The sequence below is a fragment of the Aythya ferina genome (assembly GCF_964211825.1).
Source record: "Aythya ferina genome assembly, chromosome: 2".
NCBI lineage: Eukaryota > Metazoa > Chordata > Aves > Anseriformes > Anatidae > Aythya > Aythya ferina.
This window is the reverse complement of record NC_140297.1, coordinates 62,519,945-62,546,080: the sequence shown is the minus strand read 5'-3', so window position 1 is coordinate 62,546,080 and position 26,136 is coordinate 62,519,945. Positions and strand designations below refer to the sequence as shown.

At 42.7% G+C, this 26,136-nt stretch overlaps 1 long non-coding RNA gene across 2 annotated transcripts in view; it reads left to right on the top strand.

The window, feature by feature from the left end:
- Positions 1 to 23,211, top strand: part of LOC311432724 — a 52,507-nt gene extending 29,296 nt beyond the window's left edge. For both annotated transcript variants that reach the window (XR_014690261.1, XR_014690262.1), the window contains exons 3-8: positions 13,764 to 14,010; positions 16,333 to 16,428; positions 20,683 to 20,763; positions 21,681 to 21,900; positions 22,042 to 22,131; positions 22,765 to 23,211. This is a non-coding gene — a long non-coding RNA (uncharacterized lncRNA). The remainder of the gene's footprint in view (positions 1 to 13,763; positions 14,011 to 16,332; positions 16,429 to 20,682; positions 20,764 to 21,680; positions 21,901 to 22,041; positions 22,132 to 22,764) is intronic.
- Positions 23,212 to 26,136: the final 2,925 nt, after the last annotated feature.

The window sequence follows — 26,136 nt, the reverse complement described above, 5'->3', positions numbered from 1 at the left end:
ATTTTTTCTTCGTCAGCAAATGTTAGCTTTGACTATTTATTCAGGTTTTCTTTTGAAAGGGGAGACTTCAAGTATGACAGTTTTGATTGTCATTTTGAAACAGTGGAAAAAACAACATTTGAAACTCAAATGTTTATTTTATTAATTGAAAAATATTGCAACACTTTGTTTTGATATTTCCTAATCAAAATCCTTCAGAATCTGTAATTCTGTGGAGATGATAGCTGGAAATCTGCTACAGAGCAGATGCTTTGGAAGTGAATTGAGCTCCAGCTGAACCAGGGCTTTCCTTATTTCAGGCTGGACACCAAGGTATTTTTCACTAGGATATAGTGTTACCCAATACCTGATGCCAGCCACAAACAGTTTGTAGCTTGGTTTTAAATACAGGCACCCCTATGTACTTTATTGGTGCTTAAGTCAATGTGTATTTTTCCTGTTCTGAAGAAGGAAATGGAGAACTGGCAGTACTGGAGGGAGAAATTGAGGATTTTTTCCTATCGTGCTCTGAGGAAGAAAGAAAGAAATACTGCAAGGGTTTCTCAAAAAATATTTCAGTTCTCAGGCACAGATGGATTTTAGTAGTGGTATCTCAGCTCTGTTATTTCAAGGTTATTTAATAGTGTGCTTAAAAGTAAATTTCCAGTTGTCACACAGTGGTAGAAAAGGATATGAGCCAACCCATACTGCCTCAACCTCGGTCACCACTGCCTAAATAGTACGTTGCTTATGGCAGATCTTGAGAAATCTAGTAATTTCCCCAGACCTATGGTTGCACTATGACTGGTGCAACATTGCTGTAACATCTGTGGTCATATCACCACAGGGGTAATTCTGGGGCAGGGGAATGGAGAAGGTGCCTCTTGTTATAGCGTATATGAGTCAGTAGATGACATGAAACATAAGAAGGTAGAGCTCCTGTGAGTTTATCTGGGTTTGTTTTCCAAGTAACTTGAAGAATATGGATGACCTAAATGGGGGGTCACACAGGGATTGGCTAGAAGATAACTGAGTTTGAATTTCTGAATTTGTCGTCCTTGCCATCCTAGATGACCCACAAGGAAAACAGCAAATATTTCAGTGGTCTGCTTTCACAGGGCTTGTTACTGACACAGCTCGGTGTGAGAACAACAGTTCTAAATCATATGCCTGATGCTGGTAGTAATTAATGACTGTAGTGGTGGTCTGGTGTATTTATTATGCGCAGGGCATTTCAGTTATTTCTGATGAAAATCAGAAGCAGAGAAAAGTCTCTTTTTCGGAGACTTTTTAAGAGAAAAGTCTCTGCAAAATCGCAGAATCATAGAATGGTTTGAGTTAGAAGAGACCTTAAATCCCATGGCATTCCAACCCATCCTACCACGGACAGGGACTGTGCTGCTTCCACCAGACCAGGTTGTCCAAAGCCCCATCCAACCTGGCCTTGAACGCTTCCAGGGATGGGGCATCCACAGCTTCTCCGGCAGCCTGTGCCAGTGCCTCACTACCTTCATAGTAAAGAATTTCTTCCTAATGTCTAATCTAAATCTACCCTCTTTTACCTTAAAACCATTACTCCTTGTCCTATCACTACCCTCCATGATAAAGAGGCCCTCTCTAGCTTTTCTGTAGGCTCTCTTTAGGTACTGGAAGACCACTATAAGGTCTCTCCAGACCTTTCTCTTCTTTAGGTTGAAGAACCCCAACTCTCTAAGCCTGTCTTCACAGGACAAGTGCTCCAGCCCTTTTATTATCTTTGTGACCCTCCTCTGGACAAGTTTCAACAGGTCTATGTCCTTCTTGTGCAGGGGAACCTCAGTAATGAACACAGCACTCCAGGTGGGGTCTCACGAGAGTGGATAGAGGGAGAGAATTGCCTCCTTTGACCTGTTGGTCACGCTTTGTTTGATGAAGCGCAGGATGCGGTTGGCTTTATGGGCTGCAAGCACACCTTGCTGACTCTTATTGAGCTTCTCATCAACCAATGCCTCCGGGTCCCTCTCCTCAGGCTGCTCTCAATCCATTTTTTACCCAGCTTGATTTTGGCTTGGCATTGCCTTGACCCAGGTGCAGGACCTTGTACTTACTCTTGTTGAACTTCATGAGGTTCACACAGGCCCACCTCTCAAGCCTATTCAGGTCCCTCTGGATGGCATTCCTTCCCTCCAGTGTGTTGACGGCACCACACAGCTTGGTGTTGTTGATAACTTCCCCTAAGGAACACCACTCGTCACTGATCTCCACCTGGCCATTGAGCTGTTGACAACAACTCTTTTAGTGCAATCATCCAGACAGCTCCTCTCCCACTGAGTGGTCCTTCTGTCACATCCACGTCTCTCCAATTTAGAAAAAAGGATGTCATGGGGGACAGTGACAAATGCTTTGCACAAATCCAGGTAGATGATGTCAGTTGCTCTTTCCCTATCCACAAGCGCTGTAACCCTGTTTTAGGAGGCCATCCAATTTGTCAGACACAATTTGCCCTTAGTAAAACCATGTTGGCTGTCACCAATCACCTTATTTTCCACATGTTATAGCATAGCTTCCAGAAGGATCTGCTCTATGATCTTGCTGGGCACAGAGCTGAGACTGACTGGCCTGTAGTTCCCCAGGTCTTTCCTTTTTAGAAATTACATTTCTGTAGGTTATATTTCCATTTTTCCAGTTAGTGGAAGCGTCACTGGACTGTTACAACTTCTCAAATATGATTAATAGTGACTTGCTAACTTCATCTTCCAGTTCCCTCAGGACCTGTGGATGCATCTCATTGGGTCCCATGGACTTGTGCACTTTCAGGTTCCTTAGATGGTCTAGAACCTAATCTTTTCCTACAGTGGCTGGTTCATCATTCTCCCAGTCCCTGCTTTTGCCTTCTGCAACTTGTGCAGTGTGTTTAGAACACTTTCTAGTAAAGGCTGAAGAAAAAAAGCTGTTGAGTACCTCAACTTTCTCCATATCTTTGTGCCCAGATTTCTTGTTTCCTTCTACAGAAGGCTTACAATTTCCTTAGTCTTCCTTTTATCCCTTATGTAGAACTTTTTGTTGTTGCCCTTGGTATCTCTGGACAGGTTTAATTCTATCAGGGCTTTAGCCTTCCTAACTTTATCCCTGGCTGCTCAGACAATTTATCTGTATTCTTCCCAGGCTATTTGTCTTTGCTTCCACCTTCAGTAAGCTTCCTTTTTCTGCTTAAAATTTTCTAGGAGCTCCTTGTTCATCCATTCAGGCCTCTTGGTGTTTTTTTCCTGACTTCTTTGTTGGGATGTATCACTCCTGTGTTTGGAGGAGGTGATCCTTGAATATTAACCATCTTTCTTGGGTCCCACTTCCCTCCAGGGCTTTATCCCATTGTACACTACCAAACAGATCCCTGAAGAGGCCAAAGTTTTCTCTTCTAAAGTCCAGGATGGTGAATTTGCTGGGTGCCCTCCTTGTTGCCCTAAGGGTCTTGAATGCCATAACTTTGTGGTCACTACAGCTAAAGCTGCTCTTGAACTTCACTTTCCCCACCAGCCCTTCCTTGTTAGTGAGAATGAGGTCCAGCATAGCACATCTCCTTGTTGTTTTCTCTATCAATTGGAGAAGGACTTTATCATCAATACTTTCCAGGAACCTTCTGGATTGCCTCTGCCCTGTTGTGCTGTCCCTACAACAGATATCAGGGTGGTTAAAGTCCCCCATGAGGACCAGGGCTTGTGAATATGAGACTGCTCCTTTCCATCTAAAGAGGGCCTCATATACTGGGTCTTCCTGATCAGATAGCCTGTAGCAGACCCCACCTGTAATGTTACCTGTCCCTCTCCTCTCTTTAATCCTGACCCATAAGATTCTGCACTGGACAGGGTTTGGAAACAAACCTGTTGTCCAAACAGATTTTAAACAGGTTCTGTCAGGTCTGCAGAGGGAAAGGTTTTTTCCTCCACCCATGTCTCTGTTACATTAACAATTGTGGAGTAGAGGTCAAGTCTGAGGAATCTCCACTCTGCCCAGCCTGACAAAAAACACCTTGCAACAAGCTTCTTCAGTGGCTGCTATAAAACCCAACATCTTCATGAACAGGTAGCAGAGGCTAAGAGCATTGCATACCCAATGCAATTAGTATAGGAAATATAGACTTTTGTGGCCTTTGGAGGAGATCATGAGCCATGTTACATGGGAGAGGCACATTGCACCCTCTACATCCTGCCAGCCTCCCTGGGAAGTGTTTTTCCCTCCCCCCACCATCTCACCTAAAATTTGGAGGTTGAATTAATCTGAAAACAAATTAAAAGGGTAGTGGGGTTGCTTACTGCTATGAGGATCTCATCTTTGGCACCTGACTCATATATTTCAGGAAAAGGGGAACAACAAAGAGATGGAGCAAACTGGAAAACAAATTTCATATCAGTGAATGTTTTTTTTTCTCTTCTCAGTCTATAAAGGCAAGCATCAAAAACCCTGAAGCATCAAATCTTTTTCTCAAAAGACTAAAATTGCTTTGATCAGTCTTATGCTGTCCCAGATGTAACAATAGTATCCAGATCTGGTCCTTTGCAGTATTTTTTTTTTACCAGAGTCATGTTTACTTTAAAATAAGATCCAAAGATCAACTCAGATGACTTTTAGTCTAAAATGCTACCAACTGGTGGAAATGTTTCCACTGCCACGGGATTCATCCTGAGAGAAACCTGGTTCCCTTGTGTGACTGTCGTGTCTCTGGATGATAACCGTGAAGAGAGCAACCCTTTAAAACAGCCTGGTATGTAGAGGCTTGTGGTATATTCACTGGTAAGAGACTGGGGACCAGCCTTGCAGCAGTCTGTGACTTACATGGAAATATTCCATGTTATGGTCCTCTGATGACTTGGGTTGTGGCTTTCTAAAGGAGGACATTGTCAGTTAGCATAATTATTTGGCAATTTTTACAAAATCTCTTTGTATTTTTCCCTTCCTGTTAAGATAAATTGTATTTCTCTTCATGGGGAAAGTATTCCTGTGTTTGTCGCTGCAAATAAGAGAGATGCTGAGCAGGGAAAGACCAACACATACAGGATTTGGAGTTGCACATGAGCTTGAACACAGTTCAGGGGACAAAAGAAAGATGGTGTTTGCATGCTCGGTGAAGAATAGGTATAGAGCTGTGTAACCCAGATTAGATTTTATGAATATGGAACAATTTCACTCTGAAGTAGGGCGTGCTTGTGACCTGGATGGTGTTGTCTGCAATAGTTTTAGAGGAACGTGTGGTGTACAGGAAGGAACCTTGCCCACCATGTGTCCTACCAGAATGCTGTAAATGCTTTTGGGCAAATTTGAAAGCAGCCCCCTGTAGGTGCTTGGATTGTTAACTAGCAGAAGGTCAAAATGAATAGGAATTACGTCTTACACCTTCTTGAACTTGCTGCACAGGGCTTCTGGAGGGAGACCTAATTCCTCTCCCCAGACTCCTCCTGCTTCATGTCCATCCAACTCAAATTCCTCCAGTTTCTGGCTTGACGCATTTCCTGGAGGTTCTCAGTCTTTTCTTGTTGTATGCTTTATTTTTCCCTAAGCATAGAGGGGTGCAGCACAGAGCCGGCTGAACAGCAAGACAGCTTATATATTATGGAATAATTTGGACAATCTACAACTGATTTTAGTACATTTGGGCTATTGTTTTATTTTGCAATATGCATGGTTTTGTTCAGAGCATGGGAAGAGAATTAGAAATTGAAACACTGTAATCCTTAGAATTTATTGAAAGGAAAGAAAAACCTTGCTCTGAACTCTAGCAGAAAAATTATATTAGTATTGGCTTCCTCAATGCTCACATCCATTGAGTCCTTCGATTATTAAGAGAAGCAGTGAATACTTGCAAACTAATCCATCTCTAAATCAATCTTCTTGTACAGCTGTTCAGGATCAGTGAATATAAGTTCATGATGTTGGAATAGAGAGTGATATGGCAAGATACGAGGCAAGCGGTGCCACAGAGCAGTAAACACGTCTCAAGCACCTGCTATCAGTTACTGCTATTTGTAGCCATCAGTTCAATGGAAAGGTTTTGGAGACAGGAACAAAGGAGATTAGGGATCTTCAACCACAAATGGGAGAACATAGCTTGTGGGTAAATTAGCATTCATATTTAGAAAGAGATTGGATGTTAATATAAAATGAGCCCAAAGATCTCAGATTTAGAACTGACCTTGCAACTCTATAGTATGAGCAGGAGAGCTAGCATTTGTGTCCTACCCCAGGTTTGACTTAGGCAGGCTCTGCTTAGACACTTAGGTATGAAAGAGGACTCCAGTACTTCCACATGCAGACTCCTGACTGCTTCTCCTCTAATTTGAAGGTACTGAAAATCTGTAAGAGCCACAGGTTTTAATGCAGAAGTTTGCAGATATTTGAAAATTGCTTCTGGACATGTGCAAGTGCACATCAGTCTGGTAGCTAGGAACAACCCCAGCCTTAACAGAACAGGAAAATTATTTTTTTCCCCCATGCATACACCTAATCAGGGAAGGCTACTTATAGTTTAATGTCTTTCAAAAGAATCTGGTCTTACTGAAGCTAGCAGTGAAGCATTCAGCTGAGTAGCAGGAGGTCAGAGATTTTTAACTCAGGGCTGCTTTCCACTCTGGCTTCCCAGCCTGGCACTGCTCCTTGAGAGTCAGTGCCTGTGTGATAGGTGTGAAAAAGCTTTTTTTCAGCTTTGCTTGCTGGCCTGTCTGGTAATAAGGCTCCAGCCTGCTGGCATGTTCCTCCTCCCCCCCATCCCACACCCCAGGCAGCAGGACCCTCACCAGCTTTTTCTGCTCAATTCAGATCCATGCGTAAGGAGAAGGTTATAACCTGCAGCTCGTAAGGTTTCTAGGGTCTGTTGTCCCCTGCTTTTGGAGTGCAGAAGAGCACCCCCACTGAACTGGAGGGAAAGCAGGGCCATGACCTAGTGGTCAGAGACTTAATCCTGCCCTGTGCTGACTGCTGAGGACTCCTTTTATTAAACAAGTGCTGGATGAAAACCAGACACCTTGCTGCCACCTCCCTGATGGTTGTGCTCTGAGAGAAGGCCATGACATGGGCTGCAAGTGGGCAGAGGGAAAAAGGCATCCACTGTTTCTCAGAGTTGGGGCGGAGGAAGCCAAGCTGCCCTTCCCCTGGGGGTTTCAGGCAGAAGAGTGAGTTACAGTATGTCTTGAGCCGTGCTGAAGTGCTAAGCCTAAGGGAAGCGTAGGACAAGCAGTCTGGCTTAAGTCTCACTGATGGAGGTTAAAGCTAATGGATGTCTGACCTGTCGCTTGGGATGGGCTCTGCAACCACCTTTGATCCATGACCTCAGCTCAAGTGGTGTGAGATAATCTGGGAAAGAGCCAGGATAGATGCTCCAGGAGGGTGAAGTTGCATTTCAGATGTGCTGTTTTGGCACCTGGCTTCTGCTATGTCTTTTCATAGACCGTCATGGTGTAACATCCCTGCTTTGATATCCCCCGTGCTCTTAAAACCACTTGCAACTTCCCCATCAGCAGCCAGCGCAGGGCCAGCACAACGCCTGATGCTCCAGGCGCTTCGGAGCTGCGGGTGGGAGCCTCTAAGGAGGGGCAAGCCAAACTGCAGGAGTGTGCTGGGAACGGCTCCAACTCACCAAGAAGCCGAAGGCATCTCTCTGTAGCAGCAGGATGGTGGCATTTCCCTGCCGGTTGCTGACATTTTGCTGCCAACAGCACTAGGTGGTGCTAACACACAGGCGGAGGTCCCGCCGCTGCCCGGGGACCTCTCCGAGCAAATCTGGGGGCCCGTCTGGGCCGGTGTTGGGGTGAGGGTGCAGGGGAAGGGGGCATCTGCCAGGTTTTCCCAGGGAAAACAGCTCTCGTGTTACGCAATGGGATCAAACTCGACTAAATGAGAGTTTTGAAAATTGCTTTCCCTTCACTTATCTCAGGACTAGAAGGCATCTGGTTTGGCACAGGCAATTGTAGTGAATACAATTAAAATTGATTGAGTGCAAATGTTTTAATTGTATAATGTTTTTCATTGATGATCTCAATAAACTAATTAAATTAGGGATAATGGGAATGTGTTTGGGGACATTTAGGACCCGTTCAGCTATAATGGGTTCAAAACATCTGAACAGAACCAAATTGCATGGGTTCATTGGCAATACTTCCCCAGCAGTAAAGCCTTAAAGGTTCTTTGCTTGCAGTCTCCCTGTTTCTTTCCCTTGGTTGCTAGAGCATAGGAAAGCCAGGCTGCCAGCAGAGGATTTGGGACAGCACTGCCATACAGGAGCTCAGAGACTTCTCCATTCATTTTGTTGTTGTGGTGCTGGGGATGTGGTAGGAGGACCTGAGAGTGGTAAGACTGAGACAGATGCAGTGGTCTGAGATTTGTGTGTTTGGGAAGCTCCTGGCCAGAAAAATGGCTTGAGTACCCTGACCCCAAGACAAAGGTGAAGAGGAAGTCGGGTGTAGCACCTCCTTTGCCTCCTCTCTGAACATAGGTCAAGCATGGGGCATACCTGCAAGGGGAAAAGAGCTGCAGGTGCATCCTACCCCAGTCCTGTGCGCAGGTGTGAACAAATAAATGCAGGTGTGTTACACCCAGAGGTGTCCTTGTGGCGCAGTAATGTGCCAAGAGGGAGACCGACCTGTGTCTGTAATTCAAGGGCAATGGTGACAGGCCATCTTCCAGTTCCTTGAAAACTTCACTGAGGTTCAGCTGTGTTTTTCTCCATACCATTTTATACCCCCTTTGCCTTCTCCCTTGCAGTCTGTGGCCCCAACAAGTCATGGGGACTTTCTGGCTGACCTCCATTTCTTCCTGCCCTGGGCCATCCACAGCACAGGGAGACAAGTGGGGGTGGGGGCTGGTCTGGTAACTAGGGGACCCATTTCCATCCTCTCATCTGGAAATGATTTTTAGTATGGAAAGACTGACACTTCTTCCAAATTCTGTCCCAGATTCCAACTATTACGACTTACTTTTTTTTTGTTTTGTTTTGTTTTGTTTAACAAAAAAAAAAGTTGGCTCATATTTCTGTGCATATCATAATCAGTGGTGATATTATTTTTTTTCGGTATATGTGAGGATGAAACTATTATAGCTTCATAATAATTTCCAGGAGAGGTTCTTTCCATAGTTCAAGGTGATAAATCTACCTTGGGTGCCATTCTCTATAAGAAGGACTGAGGCCAGACAGGGAAAAGCAAGGCATTAGAATATTGAGTCCTGTTGCTAAGGATTTTCTATAATCTTATTGGAAATCGTATACTGGATCCTTGTAGTAAAATTGTGTGGAACATTGCTCTCAGAGGACAAATCATTTTGCAGCCCTCATTTTCTTTTGGTAGCCCCCTTCCAGCCCAACTCAAACTGTAACTCTGGGATTTCTCTCTCTTAGCTTTGACGTTAACCTTAGCCATAAACTGACTCCTTGGCTAGTGTCTCCACCCCACCCACAGGTTCATCATACCTTGTGGCAACTTGCAGTATTTAGTTCTCTTTGGAGAATCCTTCCAAGTCTTCCTGGAGTAGTGCTCATGGGTCTTCTCTTTTAGTCTTTCAAACGCTCACCCAAAAGTTTGGTTTCATTTTGGACAGCCCAGTCTCTCTTGCTTTGGCTACCTTTGGCTTCCTGTGGTAGCACCTTCCAGCTCAGGTCCTGCAGACCTGGACTTTCTGTGAGCTCCAACCCTAATTCTGGGTTGTTTCACAAGCTAGGACCCTACTCCACTAAGTCAGAGGAGAATGCCAGTGTGAGCCCTTCATTTTATTTTGGAGATTCATCTACAGATGCTCCAATACTTTTGCTGATGGCTTTCTCACTATGAACCCTAACCCTAAATTGTCCCATAGGCCAGGGACTTCACTAACCTCAGCTCTTCCTTTCTTTTGTGCATCCCTTACACTCCCTCCACTCCCTCCCATCTTTTCCCCAGACCATGGATGCAGGTTTTATAATTCCCTTCACATTCACCTAACCCAAAGTTGGTTTATTTAGTGAGATTTCATGAGATCCCAATGAAATATACTGGTGCCTTTTTTTTTTTTTTTTTTTTTTTTTTTTTTTTTTTTTTTTTCCCCCAGGAAAGTATAATGAAAAAACAAAAAAGCAATCAGTGGTACCCAGTTTGGAGATACCTTGCTAAACAAGTGGGGTCTCGCTAATCTGTATCTTGGTGAAGACCCTAACTTTTCTAAAGCAGATTTTTTGTTTGGTTACATCGCATTTAATCTAACAACTAAGATGAAAATTGGTTAGAGTCAGAATTAACAGAACTAGCCAGCAAATAAATATGGCATGAATAAGTCAAGTTGTCCTCCATGAGGAGCAAAGTGTCCAGTAGAGTCTTGGATGGCCTGAGGCATTCAGGAGATGCATGTGACCCGGTGTTGGTCAGCAGCAGGTGGCTTCCAGCAGTGGCAATTCAGCAGCATGATTTCTGGTTTCAACTCCTCCAGGTCAGCCATAAATCTTAGTGACCTGTGAGGAGAAAACTAGAGAGAAGTGCACCACATTAGCAGCTGAGGACAGAAAATCAATATAAAGTCCTACTATACTGGCAATCGAGTAACTGGCTAGAAATGTAATATTTTTCCCTTCTGCTCTCTGGAAATGTTGAGGTTACAATAAAGTCTGAGAGCAGACCACGAAAACAATGGGGGAGATGAGCTTCAGCCTGAAGCCTCAGCAGACAAAGCGGTACTGTGATTTGGATTTTGGATTTATCTACTCTGATTTGAATGTATCTAGTTTTATTGTCTGCTGTCAATATGACTTACATGTCTGGCCAATAAATTGCATGGTTTTCTGTATTAATTAAGACTGTATTCACTGGAGATGAACACAGAAAACATGAATTGCCTCAGAAAACTCCTCAAACTTTTCCATTTTCATCAAAGAACAGTGTAGTTAATTCTATATAATCTATTGTTTAAGAGTTACATGTGTTTCTATATCCATAATTTATACTTGTTCTGGAAGTGCTTTTATTTTTCTCTTGTACCTGTGCAGAATCCTTAAGTCTTTGAACAAAAACAGGGCTCTTGATAGATCTACATGAAAGCTTTGATAGCTTTGACAGAATTGATATTTACTGATCACATTGAACAAAATTTCAGGAGGAATAGACCCTGATTTGGAAGAGAGACCAGTCCAAACAGATCAAGGACTAGTACTTGCATACATAGGCATTATTTGCTTCTACTCATAGGAATTATTTCAGCTTAGTCCTAGAGTCAATATTGAGGGCTCCCATGTAAACCGATTCTACATAAACAGGAGACAAATCCTCCCCTTTCACTTGAAGTGAGGGTTTTTGATTCGAGGCAGCTGGGGAACAGAGAAAAAAAATAAAAGAAAGCTTGTTCTGTAAATCTGCTATCAAAGTAATGTGAATCAACCCTAAAACAAAATAAGAAATTTCTGTCCTGTCTGGCAGGTGTATACTCAAGTGTGAAATAACCAAGTGCTTGATTACTGCAGCTTGCCCGGACATGGTGTGGGACAGGGCAGTGGGGTAGTGCATCTCTGTCCCAAAGCCTGAGCTGTGGTGTTAGCAAGTAAACTACCACAACCAGACCCACATATTTTGTTGAAGCCACGCTGATTTATCCCAGCTGAGTTTCTGTCCTTTTAAGTGTGTTTAGCTATAAGCATTTTTTCCTATGCTTCTTGACTCCACAGATGCCCACCCAGCACAGTAATAGGCGCGGTGAGGAAAGTGCCTTGTGGCCAAGTTTTATGCATGTGGCTTCTTACTGTCCTACTTTGCATTAACATACTTGGAAGAGGGGAATCCACTTGTGAGGACTCATGGAGAAATTCTCTCTTGAGAGTCTGTTAGGACTCATTTTCTTTTGCCTCACAAATTGCCAATGATCTGTTGCAATCCTGCTCATCTTGCATCAAATTTACATATGCTGCAATTCCTCTCCCTCACCTTTCTTTACTGGTGCTGAGGGGAATATTTGGGAGGTGGAGTCTCACAAACTCCATACACAAAGATGGTCAGCATGTGTGGAGTCAGCCATGAGCTCAGGCTGTGATACAGCAGCATCTTCTCAGAGTTTTGCAGTGCAATTAGCAATCATGGAATGGTTTGGCTTGGAACGGCCCCATAAGGATCACGTAGTTCTAACCCCCTGCCATGGACAGGGAGAGGGACTGCTTGTCAGGGAGTGTAGTGATAGGGGTGAAATGGCTTTAAACTAAAAGAGGGGAATTTTAGATTAGAAGTTAGGAGGAAAATCTTCATTCGGAAGGTGGTGAGGCACTGGCACAGGTTGCCCAGAGAAGCTGTGGCTGCCCCATCCCTGGAGGTGCTCAAGGCCAGGCTGGATGGGGCTTTGGGCAACCTGGTCTGGTGGGAGGTGTCCCTGCCCATGGCAGGGGGTTGGAATTAGGTGATCATTAAGGTCCCTTCCAATACCAGCCATTTTATGATTCTGTAAAGCCATCATGAGCTCATGTTTTCCCCCTACTTTTACATAAAGCAAAGCACGAATGGGGAGAACACTATGTGGGCTTGCTGAGGTCGGGGGAGGAAGCATGGTGGTTTAGAGTGGGAGAGGGACTGCCCTGCAGACCTCTTTCCCACAGATTTCCCCATCTACTCCTACTCTTCATATTGGAAGAGCCTGGGAGAACATTTTATATGAGGTAAATATCCATTTTTGCCCTGTCCATGGGCTCCACTATGTTTTCTTGGAGATGAGCTGTTAATAGGCATGGGAGTTCATCCAATCGCTTTTATCTGGTTCAGATAATCCCTTAGATTACTTCTTCCCTCTCTTCCTTTTACTGGAAAGTAAATATCTTTGAGAGAAAACCCTTGTCCTTCATTTATTGCAAATATACAAGTATGTTCTCATAAAAACAACATGTCTACCATGTGACTAACTTCCAGTTTTACGTTTTTCTTCTTTGTTTTCTAATTTAGCGGATTAACTAGATACTTTTTTAGAAAATGGTTCTATCACCCCATTACCTGAAGGAGTTGCTTGCTCTTTTTACAGAAAATCAGAGGCAAATATCAAGCCTATCTACTGTGAGTTTGTCCCTGAAGGAATATTTTACAGTGAGCTAAAAATCACACAGCATCCTATAAAAAATAGAAAGAAACATATCTTAGATTTATGATTATCCCTTAAGGAAAAAAAGTAACAGTCCAGGGAACTTGTATGTTTTAACCAAATTCAGGATGTTGAGTGAAACAAGCTGTTGATATTTAATATCGTTTTCTCTGCATCTTTCACACATTTGTGCCTTTGGAACTCAATTGACATTTTTTTCAGTGGAGACTTCTGGGAATGAAGCACTGTCGTGGTGGTTAAAATAGCTGCTGCCCACTTCTATCACAGAATGGGGACAAAAATGGCATAAATGCATGTGCAGAAATCTAAGCGATGATCCCATTTGTGAAACTTTAACTACCAAATGCCTTTTGTTTAGCCATGATTTTTTCTGTGGGCTTTCTGCATGATCTGATTTTGTCCTACATTTCAACAAAATGTTTGTTCTAGACTATTTTGACACACCTTGAAAAGGAAGACAGGAGAAGATCTAACCCTTTAGGTATGCAGCTAGTTGGAAACAGGATTATTTTCAGTGAGTAACTGCTGAGCTGGAAATTGGTATCAAAGGGCTCTCTTCTGTTTTGGGTGGTACTTGGTATTTTCATTAGTGATTTGTGTGTGACAGAGTAGAAAGTGCACTCAATTGGGGGCTGGGAATGGCTGTAGACATGCTGGCAGAAGGATTTGACAGAAATGAAAATCTGACCTGCCTGAAGACGAAGCTCTAGAGATGTCACCTTTCTTTCCAGGTCCAGCCTCCCTTTTTGAGCTGCTTGTTTGACTGCTACCATCTGCAACTCCCTTGCTTTGGATGACTTGTGCTTCTGCTTGGGGTTGGCCCCTGGAGATCAACGCTCCACCTCACCAGCTCAGCCTCTTTCTTGGGCATCCCAGTGGCTCTGTTCCCCCAGGTGGACTGATTTTAACCAAGCAGGGTGGTAGCAGGAATGTATAAATGCCATCCTGACAGAAGAGATTTTCCTTCTGCCTGCTGAGGTGATTAGTGACCAGGGACAGAGGGTGGGTGGATGGCAAGACAAGGAGACAGGGTTAAAACAGCTCTTTTGCTTGTATGAGGCCATGTATAAATATGAGTCAGTACAAAACTTTTCCATAGCCCTAAGATATACATCACCAAAGATAGATGGGGTGGATTTATTTGAAGGGCTTTCTGCAAGGATTTCAGCGGAAGCCTGGACAACTGCTTTGGACAAGACACAAGTCCTAGATAGTTGAAATTAACAGCAGCATATCTCACCCTGTATGTATACACAAAAAGAACAGCCCTTGTCTGGGAGAGCTTACAGTCCACATCTAATTGATTGCAATGTGTTTTTCATTAAAACTCATTGTTAAAACAGAAAAAAAGGAGCAGTCTAGCAGCAGAAAAAATCCTTTCAAAAAGAGTTCAAAATATCTTTCCCTAGTTTTTGTCTTCAGACCAAATTGGCCAGGGAGAGTGGTGAACCCAAGTTGTCCTGTGCTAGCAAGGCTCTAGACAAGCCATACACAGGACCCTCCTTCCTAACCCTCCCAAGCTCCCACCGAAGCCAATAGCCATATCATGAGGGTCATTGTTTGATATCTGTTTGCGCGATATCTGAACCAGATGGAAGCCATAAAGTATAAGGCACACCCATTGTTCTTTTTGACACAGAACTTGAGACTATCTAGGCCAGGGGAAATCTTTTCTACCCACAAAAGTCCTAGTTTCCTATATTATGACCTATATCAACAATATCAAAGCTCAAAGCTATACTGTTACACTGATGACTTTGTTCCATTGACTGTACAGCTAAGTCACTACATATAAAATTGCAGGATGCATTTAATGTAATTCAATTAGATTTAATCGAATTAAAACTATTATTAAATTCAACCAAAGGTAAGTCTATGGAATTTTTTTCTAATAACTCAAAAAGCTCAAGTCTGGATGAATTTAAAATTATAATCCTACAAGAGAATACGATATAATAAGTAAGAACATACAAACTGGCTGGATATGAAGCTGAACTTTATATATCACATAAATCAGTCATTACAGAAATGGAAATCAATTTGGGAGGGTTCTCTCAACCTAATTTTTGCTCTGCTTTTAAGTATTTAAAGAAAGATTGATTTCGTGCCATTTTAATTGGCTTAATTTAGCTAAGTATGGAGGCCCCTGTGTTAATGTAACAAAACATCCTTTATCATTTGGCCATGGGGAAACTCTTAGAGCTCTTTCCCTAAGTTGTAGCAGCCCCTGACACTGAAAACCTTACATCTGTTATTTCCTAACATGGCACTTTAAGCAGCAGCTAAAGTTTTAAACACAGCTTTTTAAGTTTTGAAGATATGCTGGATAAAACAGTCACCATTTCCAACTAACAGTTCTTTACCTTCCTTCCCCTGTTCTTCAATTTCTTCTCTGCTGAAGATGTGTATTGTAACACTCAAACAATACAAAAATGAATTAATGAGACTTTTCTGAGGAGGCAGAAGAACAATTAGAAATTATTCCATTTGCCATTGCTGAGACTGCATATATTCAGCCACTGGTTGATAGTCACCAGTGGGGAATTAAATATCCCCACGTCCTCCCCCAGAAAAGTGTCAGACATTGCCTTTAAATTTAAAGGAGTACTTCCATTGCATGGCAGGTAGGATGAGTTGTTTTATGTTTTTTAGCCAACTGTATTAGGTACAGCTTGCTCACCAGCTTGTGTGTCCCCAGTAACACATGGGCATGCCCATACAACCAGGGGGCAGAGGGTTTATGGTAGGAACCCAGGTACAAAGGGGTGGGATGGGACCGCAGCCTGGAATGGAGCACGTTTCCTGGGTACTGTATGAGGGGTGTACCAATGACTGGGTCTTCCAGCAGTTACTCATAGCTAATGTGGATATTTGATATTTGATAATGTGGTTGTGACTTTGGTTGAAAGGTAATGGAAAAAGTTTGTCAAACCTGACAGAAAAGAGCCTGCGAGAGGCTGAACCAGATTCACAGGACTTCAGTTATGCAGTATGTGCTTGTGCAACCCCCAGCACTGTGCAGGTAACACAGTGTTTGGCTGGTCCTTCCCTTGTGCTGGTGGGTGGCACAGAATCATGCATTGCTTCCTCCGATCCTTTTCCTTGCCAAGCCAAAATAGTTTCCCCTGTAGATGGCTCTGTTTTCCTACACAATTTCGGGAATGCTGTTGCTTTAGAAACACCGTATAAACAAGACATTCAGAAAGTGATCGTTGGAATTCAATGTTTTTTAACACACCAGCTCTGAAGATAGCTGCACTGCAACTTGTTGACTACTTTCTACAAAATCTGTTTTTTCAGTGTTTGGCTTTGGACAAAAAAAAATCAGAGAAAAAGATCAGCCTGAGTGGGTAAGAAAAGCCGACTGAGATGCCCTGCTGCAGCAAAGACATCAAGGTACTGACAAGAAAGATGAGGGTCTCCCGTAGCTTCTGCCTTGTCTCTCCCAACTGCTCTTTGTTTCTGTGCTGCCTATAGCATCTCCGGTGGTACAAAGGCAACTGGAACGAACCTGAAGTTTTGACTTTTTTTTTTTTTTTTTTTTTTTTTTATGTGTGTGTGTGTATCTGTAAAAAGGATGTGTTTCTGTTTAAGAAAAAGAAGAGAGGGGAAATTTTCTGGCTGCCAGTTTTCAGCTGAAACTTTTTAATTTGTGTATATCAGGTTCAAAACACTTAGAAACCTTTTCCCATTTTTAAGTGTTTCTTGCAACTCCCTCTCTGCTCTGTTGAATGAGATTTTTAACATACCTTGCAGCAGGGTCCCACCCAAAGTTACCCTACCTTGAGTTATTTTTGGGCATCTTTCCTTGTCCTTAGAACTGTACATCAGTTTTGACTGCAGTTGTTCAAAGCCAGGATGCAACCATTCACTCATAGCACCTGCAGTCCCAAAGCTGTTAGTGTGGAATGAACTGTCATCAGGATGGCTCACCTTTAGCAAAACTGAAATATCCAGTGGGATGCTGCATCCTTCTCTGGATCTATCAGCGTGGATGCCCTGGCAGGGCATAGCTCAAAGGTGGGTCCCTGTTGTTGAGCTTTAAGGAAGAAGATTGAGAGCAATCTCCTATGTAAACCCATCAGACAGAGGGATTATTATGTTTGAACTGTGTTCAGGAATAAAATCTGAACCCATGAATAAATGCAATGATGCAATAAATCCTTTCTTGGGTGCGGAACAGTGACTGTGTAAATGCAAATATCAGAACATCTTCATTTTGTGCTGTTGTGTGCTGGTGTTAGAAAGTATGATATGCTAAGGCGAGCAATCCACCTAAGTGTATCTAGTCTCCTCGCTTGCTAGAAAAAACACAAGACCTGTGAAGCCAAAAGTATCTGAGAGAGATGACAAAGCTCTGACATCTCTTAAAGTCATGGACCATGCGCTGTATTTTGGCACTGACACCACACCAAATTCAACCTATCCATTTGGTGCTTGCATAAATTTTTATCTGTACAGCAAACGTGTTAAATCAGAGATACTGATGCTGGATATTATCTCTTCTAGTTTCCATCGACAGCAGGAGAACCAGCTGGGAGCGCTGGTTGAGCGACGCGTGCTGACTACCAGGGCTCCCCTCAGTGAACTGTTGACTGAGATCCACCTCCATGAGGAGGAAATGAAATATATCACACAGATTACATACCCTGTGATTTTGCAATCACACAGATATTCTAATCTCTCCTTTTGTTTTTCATTTCTGCATGTTTAAAACATGGATACTCCTTTTGTTAAACAACATTCTGTCATGCTCATTTACCATACTAATATGAGGAAATGAGAACTTACCATGTGAATGTAGTGTTGTAGCCCCAAGTAGAAATAGAAATAAGTTTAACAAAGAAGTGTCTGGGATTTTCTATAGGCGCTGGAGGGACTTAGGCACTTAGCTCATTCTTACTCTTTGAAATTCCAGATAAAATGTTATTGGCACGTGAGTGATTAGCTAGATATTTTTAGTGACTCTATCGTATATTATATTTAGTAATTCTGGACTCAGCATAGGGAAGGTCTTTGCAGATCATGAGGTCCAGACTCCTGATATTTCAGGCAGTCACATCATATATTCCTCTTCATTTATCAGGCTCAGTTTTAAAACTAGTTAGGAATTTTGCTCCCTGCCCCGTCAGAGGAGTTGTGTCTGTTCCAGAATCTGGCTCTTCTGGTGGCTGGAAACTCTCCTGAAGCATGATGTAGAGGACAAACTGTGGTGTCAATTAGTGACTAACTGGATTACTTATGAATTGTTACTTATGTGACAGCCTGTAAAAATGAAAAACATAAAGGAAATATAGCTTAGGATCATATCAGGTGATTAATTTCCAGCAGAGGACAGAAAACCATGGGCCCTGTGCAAAGCAACAATGCAACCTCATAAGAAATATGGCCCTAGACACCCCTGTGCACAGAAGGACCAGACAGAGAGTATGCCCAGACCAATGAAACCCCCTTTGAGAAGATTGCAAGAGCAATATTTACCTGGTCTAGCAAAAAGGCAGTTGCAAATATGCTATAATAGCTATCAGTATACGTGAGGGCAACAATAGGCAAGGAAGAAAATGTGTTGTTTACCCTAAAACAAAGCATTGCCATGAGAACAATTGACCATAAAAGAGTTTGGCTAGAAACTGGAAGAAAGTGTTGAAAGTGAGGAGCTCTGGCATGGCTTTCCAATATGAGCAGGGACATCAGCAAACCTACCTGCTCTTGAGATTGTCCTTAGTCTCCAAAAAAACAAATTTGCAACATTTGATGATGACAGCCTCAGTGATCCAGAAGATCTCTACTGATGTAATTCCTAAAGTAAATGTACATAAATTCCACTGCAACTTCATACAAAGCTGGGTTTTGTATACTATACTGACACACTTCGGCATCCTCTCTTCTAGCCCATAGTGTTCTGCTGTAGTTACAGAGAGGAACAAGAACCTCCCCTATTCATCTTTCTCATTCTGTCCAGATTACAAGCAGCACTATTTACCAGATAAGCTTTCAATATCCAAACTGTCTGTTCTGTGAATTGGGCTAGTTTTAATGGTTATTTCATGGCCATTTGAGTAGCCAGAACAATTTTCTTTTGCCCATACTTGGAGCACAGTTTTTTGTTGTTTTGGTTTGTATCTACCCTCATTTCAGTCCTCTGAATGTAAGTAAGTTGAGGTCAAATTAAATTAAAAATATAATTAAGGAATGTGAGTTGATACATTGTGTGCTGAGGCTGGCTCTAACACAAGGGACAATTACAGCCTAATTCTAGCTTATCTTCAGTACTCGGGCTTGTAATGGAAATGACAGACCTCTGGCAGTGCTGATGGGTGCTCTAATAATATATATTTCACCAATTATCTCTTTAAGATAAGAAACTTTCACAATTAGGAGAGACTTGTCATATCTCTGAAATACTTGGGGGTTTAGGGAGGCAAAGCAATGTGTTTAGGATTTGAACACAGCCAGTGAAAAAAGAAATAACTCATTTCAATAGTCCTAAAAACCTGTCCCTCTCATAGACGGGTGGTGGCTTTCATGATCCACAGCATGCAGGTGACATGAACAAGCCAGCTGCTACTGTTCTAGAGAGCAGCTCTGGGAGAGGTGGGAAGGATGTGCTTTGTTAAGGACCATGCCCCAGCTTGCCTAGGTTTTACTGGTAGGGCACAATGCTGAGTCTCTGTGACCAATGCTGGGGATATGTATCTGCACCAGGAAAACAAACCCGAGGGACCCACATCCTGAGACAGAAGCCTTGTTGCTAAGAGGAAAGGGGCAGAATTTGAAGTTCTCTTTCACAAAGACTTGGGTTCTGCAAGGACATGCTATGGAAATAGATGTTTTCCTACAAATAAGAGCTATTCTGGTATTGTTTCTGTGGAAAATACATGGCTGGCCCACACAGTATTAAATCTGCCAAGGTCTGTCTCTCTTTGGTGTGGGATGAGTCGTGGTGTAGTTTGATAATTGATGTCAGTGCTGCTCTGACAATACACATGGGAAATGCATGAAGATTGGAAGTGGGTGATGTTGCACTGCGTGGTCATGGGCTCTCCATAAGCACCCACGTGGTTTTGACCTTCTGAGGTTGATAGGATTTGGGATTTAGGTCTACAGCTTGGACGTAAAGGCAGGGGAGAAGGCAAAGGGAAATCAAACAGAAGAATTCAGGATCTTTTATTTCTCATGAGTTTCCCAGCACACATGAGAGAGGATGGATGCTCATGCATTGTGACTGAGTACAAGATAAGGACCATACCTCTAGGAAATCCCATCCCCAAATCTTGCTGTATGCTTGCATGCCTGATAGAAACTTGAGGCAAAGCTCTTAGTGGAACACTATGCAGTTTAAGGTCACTGAGTATCATCAGAATTTCTTGTGATATGTTTGTAAAATATTTTAAGAAGGCTGTAGGCAGGTAGAAGGTATGTAAAGCCAGAAACAGTTATACCTGAGGTTCCTGATCTTCTGGAGAGAGGATGAAATGCTGCTGTTCCTTGCAGAGATTCCCCAAAACCTAATTAGAGAGCATGAGGGGTGTATCAAGAGAATGAGAGAGGAAAGAAGTGTTCAGTCCTTGGGCTAGGAAGGGAGCAGATTGTCCAAAATGATACATTAGGTTGTGTTTAACAGTAAGAGTGGGAACCCTGTATCCACAGATGTCCAGGAAAGGAGTGGAAGTTGTCAGCTCCCTCGCGAGGGAGCTGAGATGCTGGAATTACTAAGAAGAGTCCTTCCTGGTAAGTAAAGCCATAATAATCCAAACAGTGTTGTTTGGCCATCTCTGTAACTTTGTTTTATTTTGGGGAATCTATTTTAAGCTCCTGAGTAAATCTTGTCTAGTGATCAAGCTGGCTGAGTGCCTTGATGCACACCCAAGCACTGTGCTCCTTACAATCAGGATCTTGGATTTCCTTCTTTCCATGCCCCCATCCCTGCAACAGGTTTAGAGCATTTGCTGCCTCTCCATCGAGCTGCGTGAGCCTATGCAGGCTGTACTGACAGAGGGATGTGTGTGGAAGACACGTTTTTGGTGACCATCAGGAGGATCTCTGCAGGAGAATACTGCAATGAGGGCACAGCAAACCTACAGCTGCCTGCACGTGAAAGCACATACCTGCTCCTGACGTGGGTTACAGAAACCTTCTCTGATTTCCCAGCCCATGTAGAGCTTTTTCAGCCCATAAACATTCCCACTGACAGCCCTAAAGGTACTGCAGACCGACAGAGAGAAATTACAGTTCTGCGCTCTTTTGTCTTGGGATTTTTCTCTCTCCTTTTTCTTGCTGACTTGTTCTGATCGGGAAGACTTTTTTCCCCATCGTTCTGAAAGGTGATCTTTCTTTGTAAAGGATCATGAGAGCAAAGGGTCAAATCCTTGCCTTGTTTTTGTTTTCCCCTTTGTATGTTGGATGCGTTTGCTGGCTTCTGTTCAGGAGTTGTGATTGGCATCAAAGCTGGCAGTGACAATTGTCTCTACTGATCTCTAGACTTCATTAAATTAGATAGTTAACATTCAGAAAAAGGCTTTGCTATTTTCTGCCAAAGTGAATTTCCTTGATTTCCTCTCCAGTCTTTTTCCCCCCTGCCTAGCCTGTTGCAGTTTTCTGAGCTGACACAAAACAGTAATGGCTTTTTTTTTTTTTTTTTTTTTGAGTTTCCTGCAGGTCACCTTCCAGCTCTGGGCTGGTGCAAAAGAGTGAAGAGAGGCAGCAGGCAGGTGGGACTGCGGAGACAAATCCCAAGCCAACGAGTGCAGTGGTGCTCTGAGATGCCCCATCACCATGCTGAGGGGTCAGGATCCCTTTTCCATCTTGACTCCTACACCTGGAGAAGGAGAGGTTGTTTGCATCCTCTATTTTCCAGAGATTCTGCAGGTAGACACATAGCAACTAATGCCTACCATTGGTAGGGAGTGAGAAGTGAATCAGCTTTGCTCTGTACAGATAGGAACTTGCTGCTTTTGTGATAAATCTCTTCTTAAAAATCCATGTTGATTTTTTTTTTTTTTTCCTTAGCATCCCATTAAATTTCCACCAGTGTCCAGACAACCACAATCCAACATTGAGCTCCTGTCAGGCAGCAGGCTTTCTTTGATGCAGAGATGGGTAATATTTATTCTGTGAAATATTTGGGGTTGGTGATGATACGGAGGGTTTCATTCCTGTCACCTCAAAGCACATTTATGGACCTGACCCACAGGGAAAGGAATTTAACGCTTTAAAATTTTGTGTGTGTTTGAGAAATCATTGAGAAATAACTGTGTAACTTCTGTTATGAAAGCAAAGGGATTATGGTGCTTTTTCTGAAGCATGTGGAAAAGCCATCAAAATAAAACCACCCCTGACGTTGCACTTGAAACTTCCCCATGCACAGGAGAATACATGTATAAGCTAGACTTCTGTCCTGGGTCTCAGTTTAGCATTGCAAATCTGGGTAACAAGTAATAAAAACACTTCTTGAAAAATGTGCATAGATTGTGGCTTGCAGTATGGTAACTAAAAACATACTATTTTTGCTGTATACCATTTTGAATGGGTTTGGATATTGACTAGTAAAAGATAGAAATGCTGATAATGGGAAAATAGGAGATGTGGATCTTCCAAACAGGTCTCCACATTCTCCAACACCTGCTTCAATTTGCAAGGCTGCAGTCATTTGTGCTTATAATTGAAAGGTTTTGAAGATTATTGGTCAGTATTTCATGCTAATTAGTGTAATTTTTTTTTTTTTAAAAAAAGGTGTCCTTTTACAGAACAGAAACCCTCCCACCCAGCAAGGTGAGGTATTGTTTGAGGTACTGCTCATCCCTTATTCCCTCTGCAGATGCCGCATGAGCTCTGTGTTGTTTCTGCTCCACCTCTGTTTACAAACTGTAAGTGCACAGCAAAGATGTATGCACACATTGACTGGGTAACATAAAAGTGACCTCCAAATTGTAGCTGGCCTGCCTGTGTTGCCAAAGTGTAGTTTGATCTTTACATACGATTTGGCATCTTAGCTATGGTTGTGTTTTTTCTAGCATTGTGCTGGTAGCCTGGAACACATTAGACAAGGATTACATCTAGCACAGATGTGCCAGAGGGCCAAAATGTGTGTGAAACTGAGCTGGCAACTGAGCAACTGAAGTAGGTTTTACGATTATTTTTAGCCTAATTTCCTATGGAAATAAAGCATAAGTCATCCCACTTCCTTTGGGTGTACATATGTGTCTGCCTTCCTGCTCCTCAGCTGCTTTCTGAACCCACCAGCCCAGTCTGACAGTGAAGTGGCATTATCTCCAGCTTAATTAAGCCCTTTTGATATTACTGCGTTTGCACAGCAAGGACAGCGTTGGTTACTTTCCGAAGTGCGTTGACATCCATATGTCTGACATTTTTATCCTGAGGCAGGAGAAAGGCACTGCAAGCCCGACTTGACTTCGGGGAGGAATGGTTGGGGTTAGACTGGTGTTGAATGTGCTGACAGCTGCCATTCCAGCAAGGTTGTGGCAACCTTCTTCCTTCAAAAATGTCAAGTGTTGTGATCAGGCAGGAAAGCAAGGATGAGCGATGCTGTGGAGCAGCACAGTAACATGTCTGTTCCACCTGCTGAATGACCAGTGCCATGCTACCCAATGCAGAGTGCAGTTTTTAGTTATGAAGACTTATTCTGGTAGCTTTGATTTTGTTTGATATGAAACATGTCTTGCCTCTCCAATATTACGGTGATCTTTTTTTTTAATATTATTTTATTTTTTTTCTCAAAGAAATTGAAGGTGTCTCTTTACCTAAAAAGAAAAAGGAAAAAAAAAATAATCTTCCCATGAGAGTATCTGAGGATCAATTTTTCAGCATGGGATTATAGAGTTTGGCTGTATAGGCTTAAGGTTTTTAATTTGCTTACACATAGATAGACTTACTTGAGCTCTATACATCACCAGATCAATGTAAATCTATTTACTAGAAACTTGGGTCAATATTAAAAGAATTCCATTAACCAGCAATAAGGACCCTGGATTAATATGATTACTATAGGCTTCCAAGTGCACAGAAAGGATCAAGAAATTTTATTTCATCACAATCTTAAACAATACCATTGTGGAAATCCCTCATCTGCTCCCTGTCTCCTGGAATGCAAGAAGGGAAAAGGATAGAAGAGGCTGTGAAGACAGATTTATTTATTTCACTAATACTGTCTCTTTAGGTTAGCACCTCTGATACACGCTAACAGTGGATGCTTCTGCAGCTTCTGGTAGAAAAAAATGTGGGCAGAAAGGTTTTGTGCAATTACTCCAGGGGAGGAAGAAAGAAATCAATGGATTCTGAAGGACACAAAGCAAATGTGACATTTCCAGAAGATAAAGTAATTTTTTTTCTTTTAAACTGTGGTAACTATGGAAAATAAGTAATGTTTATGTTATTGTCTACAAGAAGTCCTGTATTGTGGTCCTACTGGATTAACTTTTGAAAGATAATTTTCATATGACTGCAGGTCACAAATATGAAATCTGCAGTGCAGAATATAATCCTGAGACCCATAGTTTGGTACTAGAAATTCAAGGAGATTTTGCCCTGGAGAAACTTCCACTGGTTTATTTGGCCTGATTGGTTTCTTCACTTGTAAAAGGCAAAGAGTCCATCAGCTGAATGTAATCTAATCCTTAGATTAGATATAAGGAAGAAATTCTTCATTCACAGGGTGGTGAGGTACTGGAACAGGCTGCCCAGAGGAGCTGTGGATGCCCCGTCCCTGGAGGTGTTCAAGGCCGGGCTGGATGAGGCTTTGGGCAACCTGGTCTGGTGGGAGGTGACCCTGCCCATGGCAGGGGTGTTGGAATTAGGTGATCTTTAAGGTCTATGATTCTGAAGTGACCCTTTTATGAATAGATGTCCTGGTTTCAGTTAGAACAGAATTAATTTTCTTCCTAGTAGCTGGTGGAATGCTGTGTTTTGGCTTAGGATGAGAAGAGTGCTGATAACACCCCGATGTTTTAATTGTTGCAGAGCAGTGCTTATACCAAGCCAAGGACATCTCACCCTTTTGCTCTGTCCTGCCAACAGGCAGGCTGGGGGTGCAGTAAGAGCTGGAAGGGGACAGACCCAGGACAGGTGACTCAAACTAGCCAAAGGGGTATTCCATACCATCTGACGTCATGCTAAACAATATATAGGGGTGGCTAAGCGGGGGGAGGGGGCCGGACTGCTCGGGGTTAGGCTGGGCATCGGTCAGCGGGTGGTGAGCAATTGCATTGTGCATCACTTGTTTGTACATATTATTAGTAGTACTATTATCATCATTGTATAATTATTATTATTATTATTATTGTTATTATTATTTTCCTGTCTTATTAAACTGTCTTTATCTCAACTCATGGGCTTCACTTTCCATTTCTCTCCCCCGTCCCAGAGAGGGAGGGGGGAGGGTGAGCGAACGGCTGCGTGGTGTTTAGCTGCCGGCCAGGTTAAACCATGACAATAGATTAAGACTTTAAATTTGCAAACAAATTGCAAACAGTGTGTATTAATAGACTAAAATGGGGACTTGGATGCCTAACTGACTTAGGCTATCTTCGACATTCTCAACGATGGAAACAGAAAATGAGAATTGGCAAAAATAGAGGATTGGAAATGGTGGCACAAATCTGGAAAATGTAAATTCATGAGGCTGAATTGCAGAAGTAGTCCCCTGTTGTCCCAAAGGTGCTGAGCTAACTGGGTGAAGGGAATTTGGAAGGGCTTTGGAGCCTCAAAGTTAGTATTTGAGACAGAGCACCTGTGAATTGGGGGGAGAAGCAGGAGGGGAAACAGGGTAATTTGCACCTGGGCCCTCTTCTGACAGGCTAGAGAGGGCTTCAAATCCTTCCATGCCAAGGGACAGAAGGCCAGTTTCTGCTTTCCCCCCAGTTTTCCAGGGATCTCTGCTTCCTTCTGGATATTTATTCTTTTACAGCTAACCAAGTTTCTTTCTCAACTTTGAGTTTAAAGGAGGGTGTGTAGGAATCCCAAATGCTGCCACCCATGACATCACATTGATTCAAGAAGTGTATGAAACTTACAACTGGGCTTGTGCGCAAAAATGCTGGGGGTAGTTTTAAATGCCAAGATTTTATGTTTTACCAGCAAAGCCAGCAC